The 8191-nt window shown below is 40.8% G+C and overlaps 1 protein-coding gene across 4 annotated transcripts in view; it reads left to right on the top strand.

Moving 5' to 3' along the window:
* LOC106870921 (putative uncharacterized protein DDB_G0277255) overlaps nt 1-8191 on the top strand; it is a 367662-nt gene that overhangs the window by 330486 nt on the left and 28985 nt on the right. The gene's annotated exons all lie outside the window — the stretch shown is intronic.

The following is an 8191-nucleotide window of genomic DNA, read 5'->3' on the forward strand; positions in this document are numbered from 1 at the left end:
TATTATGGCTTATTGCATTATTATTAATGAGGCAGCAAGCTGAGAGAATCGTTAGAGTGTCGGATAAAGTGCTTAACGGCATTTCTTCCGGCTCTTTATGTTCTGAGTTCCCATCCCACTGATGTCTGCTTTGCTTTTCGTTGTTTCTGGGTCGATAAGAACGTACAAGTTAAGTACTGAGGTCGATGAAATCGACAAGCCCCTCCCCACAAATTTCAAGTCTTGTGCCTCAGTAGAAAGGATTATTGTGATTATTATTTTACAAAACGCTTTTTGAGTAGGAAGGATAGAGTAAAAAGTTTTAGTGCAGTGTTTCCAGAACGAGACATAACAGATTGGTGGAAAAAGTAAAAGCAGTTGCAAAAAAATTGCAAAAGCAGTCTTCGTTGAAGATGGTGTGCGAATTCAAAATAGCACTCATAATTATACAACTTCTAGAAGAGACAGAAAAAATAACACATCAGTGGTGTGAGTCTGCCAATCAGATGAATAACCTTTTACAAATGAGATCTACGATGTTTTCGTGCATAGCAGCATAATTGATGTATATATGTGAGCAATACTCCAGTGCGAGCCTTAGCTGAATTTTGTAAATAGATTCAGTATTTATCAAAGTATTTTCTAGATCTGTAGATAATATTTAGCCTCTGAAGTGTAGTTTTCGAAATCTTATATATTTGAAGTCTCACAAGACACTTGAAGAAATCATCAGGCCAAGCATTTGTTAAGAATGTGAGCATTTAGTTAGCTGTTCGTTGTACGTGAATAAGGAGAGAGAAGTTTTACAAAATTATTTGCTTGACATTTCTAGAGACTGGTTTTGGGCAATGTTGTCAAGTTCCTAACGGAGGATGTTTTTGAAGTCGCCATTCATGGGAGGCAACGTATGAGGAACACACATTGTCTACGCCGTGTGCAGATGGCGGTCGTTGTAAGAGAGATTTTGTTAGAAGTGACAGCATGAAGGTTATTAATGTTCAGAAGAAGAACTTTAGGGCACGAAGTGAACTCTAGAGTGCAATCAGAGCAAACATAATGTAACGCAAAGAAGGCCATGTCAAGAAGCGGCCATACAAAAAACTTTCTGTCGAAGATGAATAGGTGAAATACAATGGCTAGCAACATAGTCTGAAGGATCTTGTGCTAAATTAGGTCAAAGGCTACTCTGATTGCAAGTGCAACCACATTGCTTTTGCAGAAGATCTCAAAAAGAAGGTGACGAGCTGGCAGAAACGTTAGCAAGCCGGGCGAAATGCTTAGCGGTATTTCTTCCGGCTCTTTATGTTCTGAGTTCAAATTCCGCCAAGGTCGACTTTACCTTTCGTCCTATCGGGGTTGATAAAATAAGTACTAGTTGCGTACCGGGGTCGATCTAATCGACTGGCCCCCTCCCCCAAAATTTCAGGCCTTGTGCCTATAGTAGAAAGAAAGAAAATCTCAAAAAGTTAGATACTATTTATGCGTGCGTGACGCAGCGAAGCGGTTATCGAAAAGAACTCGTGCTATTAAAGTATCTACGTACAAGAAATCTACAAGAAATCACGGAGTAAGACATCAGTTTGATAAAGCTAATTAATTTGCAAAAGTCTTCATCGGTCAATAGATATTTGTATCATGTGGGAGTAGGCATACGTGTATGTGTATAAAGGGGTGGTAGCGATAGACAAAATACTTTTACATTCTTGGTTCATTATCTACTAGGGTCGAATTTGCTGTTTCTTCTTCTGAGTCGCTAAATACTGGATTGGACATGATTGACTAAGGCATCTTAGATCAGAAATCAATGTCCTGTGCGTGTAAGGAATCCGAATATTTTAAGAAGACATCAATCGCTAACTGCCACTTTTTCACGCCACCGCCACTGTAGTCTAGTCTAACTGAGCTTTATAAGCGAGCAGTGTGTTGGTTTACTAATTCCCCGGGCATTTTTATTCTGGCTACTAATACCTGTAATTAGTCATACTATTGTGACATGTGATGATAGACACACACAAACACACTGACATCATAAGCACACACATAAACAAAACACGCTGTGAAAGAAAAGAAATACTGTGATACACAGAGATAGAGAAACAATGAGGGAAAGCAAGTGAGAATGAGAGAGAGAGAGAGAGAGAGAGAGAGAGAGGGGAAACAGCCTCTGAGTTTTCTCAAAAAATGTAGTACAATATATATATATATATATATATATATATATATATATCAAAAGGACGTGTTATAATACTATTCCATATATACAAAAACAGCCATACTAGCAATCCAACATACATCCATCATCTGTTTCCCCACGGATATCATTAAGGTTTCGATATATCTTTTATCTTTTACTTGTTTCAGTCATTTGATTGTGGCCAAGCTGGGGCACTGCCATGAAGGGTTTTAGTCGAACACATCTATATAACAAATAACGAATATAATTACATATATACATACATACATACATACATACATACATACATACATACATACATACATACATATTCATACACTACACGTATACAAGATTCTATAGCTATAAGCATCGACGTTTGTTTACTTGTTTTGAAGCAATGTAGAATTTACCTCCAAATAAAAACTGTCCCACAGTAATGTAGGAAGAAAAAATCTCGAGTTCGAGATCCCTCTAGCGTATAACAGGAAGAATTTTTTTAAAAAAACAGATGTCGAAAAGCTGTCTTTTGTAAAGGAGTGATAGTAGATCAGAAAGGTGTGAGACGCAGGATATTGGTCACTTTGTTCTTAACTTCTCTTAAATTATCGCTCTTTCAACATTGCCCTTCAGTTTCTCTGTCTCACTCCATTTCCTTCCCTTTTCACATACACACACATACACACACATACACACACACACACACACACACACACAAATGAACAAACACACCCATACACACACACACACACACACACACACACTCAAACACACACATGCACACAAACACACATACGCAATCTATTAGCAGTTTATTTTCAAACTTATTAAAGTTCCATATTTATTTGTATGTGCGCCTATATGTTTATATATACATACATATTTGTATGTGTGTGTGTGTGCGATGTATGTATGTCATTGTTAGTTTTATTTCAAGATTTCTTACCAATAGAGAAAGAGCCGGTTTCTAATCTAGATCCAAGGCTCCTTCATTCGAATTTCAACGTCAACAACAGGGTATGTATGTATATATGTATTATGTATGTATGTATGTATGTATGTATGTGTGTATGTATATATGCATGCATGCATGTATGTGTGTATGTATGTATACGTGCATATTTTTATGCTTTTTATGTACGTCTTCTTATGCATATACTTGCATATCTAGACATGCTTATATATACTTAAATGATAAACTTCTGGAAAATGTTACAAAGCTTTACAGTTCCAGTAATGGCATGTATATGTGTATGTACGTATGTATGTATGTATGTATGTATGTATGTATGTATGTATGTATGTTTCTGCTCTTGTAATGCAACAAATCAATATTTTCTATGTTTCTTCAAACCAATGTAAATTAAGGACTCAGAAATAAGTGAAGTTTACCATAAAATATGCTAAAGTTTTGAAACCCAAGATAACTGGCGGGAGTGTACATCAGAGTCAGTTAATCCAAGAGTGGGTTTCGTAGAATTTCAATGCGATCGATAGTCGTGAGAAATGGAACAATCATTGTTTTGAACTCTTGTACTTGAGAAAAGAGTAAAAAAAGACGAAGGTTTAGCTGGTTTTGTTATAGGCAGTGAATAATTGCAATGGAGAAGAGATATCTGAGGGTGCTCATTCATGACCGTCAGCTTTGCCTACGACGGCTCATCTTTCTCTGTTCTCCATTGAAAAGCACAATCTCAAAATGTTAATATTTCCACTCCTCTCGGCAATCGAAAACACCGAAAACCCTATTCTGTGTAATATATTCACGTAGCAATAGCAATCGTTTCACTCTGCTTATCGTCAAAGTGAGTCACTCTGTTCGACACTGTGAGGAGGTAGTCCAAGTTTCGAAGCTTGTGGTTGAGGTAACAATCATCTTTGTTGTTATTGTTGTTACTGTTGTGGTTGTCGTTGTTGTTGTTGTTGTTGGTGGTGGTGGTGGTGGTGGTGGTGGTGGTGGTGGTGATGAGGATGATGATGATCCAGCAGATATATAATGATAGACATTCAACCATCATCATCATCTCGTCTTTTCAGGACGCAGCATGTCAACGACTTATTCAACATGTCCTCCTTCATAAAGTCTGTGGTGCGATTTAAAGATTTAGCTGCTATTTGTAGCAGATCGAGCGACCCCATAGACACGCTTTCATTGGTTTATGAAGCTCCTTCGCTGCTTTGTCCTTTTTACATTTGCTTTTTAACATCAGAATATAGGCCACTGAGCAAAGCTAAGAGCAAAAACAGCCCAACTCTCACGTCATTTGCTTACAGACAGCTTATCCAATATGACCTCCCTTTCATTTTTTTAAAAGTTAATAGGTTTAGATTTGAGAGGTATTTGGCTGCCAGTTTAAGGGGAATTTGATTTCCAGGAGTCATCGTTGTTGTTATCGCCGCCCTCAATATTGATAATGTCATCGTTTTAGTTAGATAACGGAAATAGCAAAATAAATAAGGTATTTTGCAAACCAGTTGTGATTATTTTACGACAATTGAACAACATTTTCAGATTCGTCATTATTTTCTAAATAAACAATTTCTAGTGAATGTGATGCACAGAATTGTGTAAATTTCTTAAACGTAATTTTTGTGAACAGATAAGTTTGCTTGTCAGTAAACTGACCGCAAAAGAAATATAGAAAGCTTTGTTAGAAGCAAATAAATTCTCGACTAAGGAGTGGTATGTAGTTTTATGTGTATATGAATGTAAGTGTATGTAAAAATGTATAAAATGATATATATATATATACATACATACATTCATGCATACATACATAATTGTATGTATGGGTGTGCATATATAGTTATTCAATCGTCGCTTAAATAATGGCGAGGTTATACACGTCTAAGCACATAAAGACAGGTGTACGCATATATATGTGTGTGTGCGTGTATGTATATGTGTGTATGTGCGCGCGCGTGTGTGTATATGAGTGTGTGCGTGTGTGTGTATGTATATATATTGTCATCAAACCGGCCGAAAAGGGTGGAGCTGTAGTGTCATGGTGCGCGGACCTTTATAAAGCTGAAGCTCTCCGCCAACTTCAAGACATCTTCTGTTACCCTCTGCACTCCAACCCCACGTGTAACTACCAACAGACTTTGTCATCCACTATTCGTGACCTCATTTCCTCCTCCCGTCTCTCTCCTACCTCCTCCAACCTCATTGTCCGTACTCCGCGCATCCCCACTATTTACTTCATTCCCAAAGTTCACAAGACAACAATCTTGGCCTCCCCATCGTCTCCGCCTGCAACTACCCCACGGAAATGATCTCCAAATACCTCGACCGTGTCCTTGCTCCCCTAGTGGCTTCCCTCCCGCATCTACAACACCAACCATGCTCTCTGTCTGGTTAACTCTTTCTCCTTCCCTTCTGGTCCCTCTTAACTTCTGTTCATTCTTAATATCAAAAGTTTATGTACGATGATCCCACACAACGAAGGACTTCTTGTGCTTAAACACTTTCTAGACCTTCGGCCTGACCCTCAACCTGCCACCTCCACACTTCTTCGACTGGTCGAACTTGTCCTCTTCCTCAACTGCTTCTCGTTCGCAGGGGAGTTTTACCAACAAAAATTCGGCTGTGGCCATGGGAACGAGAATGGACTTCAGCTATACGAACCTGTTTGTTGGCTACGTTGAGGCTCAAATATTCTCACAATTCACTGGTCCCACTTCTGAGCTATACGGTCATTATATCGATGACTTTATTGACGCGACCTCACTCCCCCACGAACAACTGGAATCCTTTCTCTCCTTTGTCCAATCTTTCCATCCTGCCCTCAAATTCTCGTGCACTCTCTCTAACTCTTCTGTTGAATTTCTCGATATTTGTCAACATCCACCACTCCGCTCTCAGAACCCCCATCCACTACAAACTCACTGACTCACACTCCTACCTTAACTTCTCCTCTTCCCACCCTACCCACACTGAGCTCTCCTTCTCCTACTCCCAATTCCTCCGTCTACGTAAGCTCTACAATGGCGACCATGACTTTCAGACTCAGTCTCAACTCATGACTCGCCACTTCCTCCTACGTAGATATCCCTTCACCATTATCCACACTGCCTTTATCCGGGCACAATCTGTAGACCGTGCCTCTGCTCTTTCTCCTCATACCCGCCCCACCCATACCCGTCTCCTGTTTCCCCTCACCTACCCCACCTCTACCCTACCCCTCCAACGTACCATTCTCTGAGCCTTCCCGCGACTCCAGACCTACCCTTCCACCTCGTACATATTCTCTAACATACCTCTTCCCTCCTTCAAACGAGCCCATAACATGCGTGACCTCGTGGTCCACAGTTTCTTCTGTACCCCCGCATCCTAGTCTGGCGCCTTCCCTGCTCCCACTACACTGTCGCACCTCTCCAACACCACCATCGTCACAGGCACTCATCACCGTCCTTATCATATCACCGACTCCTTTACATGCACTTCTAGTAATGTCATTTACTGCATCTCCTGCTCTCTCTGTCCTTCTCTGTACATTCGTCGAACAAGATGCCGCTTGGCTGACCAGTTCGTGGAGCACTTCCGGGTCATCAGACTCGGTAATGACACCCGGTCTCGTGCTATTTCCGTTCTATCAGTCATTCACTACAACACCTATCTGTTTTCGGACTGTCTCTGCACAGGGGCCACCCGGGCTCCTGTCTACATCGTGAAGAGGAATTAATCTTCTCTCTTCGTACCTTAGTGCCATATGGGCTCAACTCACCTCCTCTCTTCATTTGACACCAATCCGACACGGATTCCCACTCACCTCCCACACTCTCCACCTACACACCCGCATACCACCCACCTCGGTACCTTCACCCACACTACCACTATACATACACCCATACACACCGTCCACTCCTCACTCATTTCACACGCCATTACACACACACACAAAACACCTTCCCACTCCACACACACTTCTCAGTAGTCACACACACTGCTTAACTCAGTACAACACCACACACCATCATGCATACTCCCACACCCACACAAGCACATAATACCTGAACACAGACAATATATACACATACACACGCAATACACATAAACACACGCAACACACATAGACAAAGAAAACTTTCGTCTACATACATGTATTATACACATACACACTATTTGGTCACAGTGACACACACACACACACACACACACATACACACACTACGTGAAAAAGCACACATCAACTGCTGCACACAACACACACACGTCACACATGCATATACGTCAAACTCACTCGTTCCCATTCGCCCATACACACTTACTCACATACACCTTTCTCACATGCATAGACACATCTAGCACACTTCCTCTTGTTGAGATCACCGTGAATTATCTCCCTTTCATCCAACCCCTTTTTCTTTCAAATCACTCGCCATGCTGGACCACTGAACACGACACGTTTTTCTTCACCCTCTCTCTATTTATTTCTTGTTATTTCTTTCTGTCGAAGAGCGTGGGCTCGGAGGGTAAAAGACATTTCTGTTTTTCCCGAGCATCAAATTAATACACTTGCTTGTTGTTCCTACACCTGTCTTCGTATTTGTTTTTTATTAAAATTAAAATACATTACTTAATTTATAGACCCCGAAAGGGATGAAAAGCAGAGTCGACCTCGGCGGAATTTGAACGCAAAACCTAAAGGCGGACGAAGTACAGCTAAACGTTTTTCCCGGCGTACTGACGATTCTGCTGCTCACCGCTTTCATTGCTCTTAATGTTATGCTAAAATATAAAGCGATGAACCTGACAGAAACGTTAGCACGCTGGACGAAATACTTAGCGGTATTTCGTCTGCCGTTGCGTTCTGAGTTCAAATTCCGCCGAGGTCAACTTTGCCTTTCATCCTTTCGGGGTCGATAAATTAAGTACCAGTTACGCACTGGGGTCGATGTAATCGACTTAATCCCTTTGTCTGTCCTTGTTTGTCCCCTCTATGTTTAGCCCCTTGTGGGCAATAAAGAAATAAGAATCGTTAGCACGCCGGACAAAATGCTTAGCGGCATTTCGAGGCTGACTTTGCCTTTCATCCT

This window comes from Octopus bimaculoides, chromosome 3 (assembly GCF_001194135.2).
Source record: "Octopus bimaculoides isolate UCB-OBI-ISO-001 chromosome 3, ASM119413v2, whole genome shotgun sequence".
Classification (NCBI taxonomy): domain Eukaryota; kingdom Metazoa; phylum Mollusca; class Cephalopoda; order Octopoda; family Octopodidae; genus Octopus; species Octopus bimaculoides.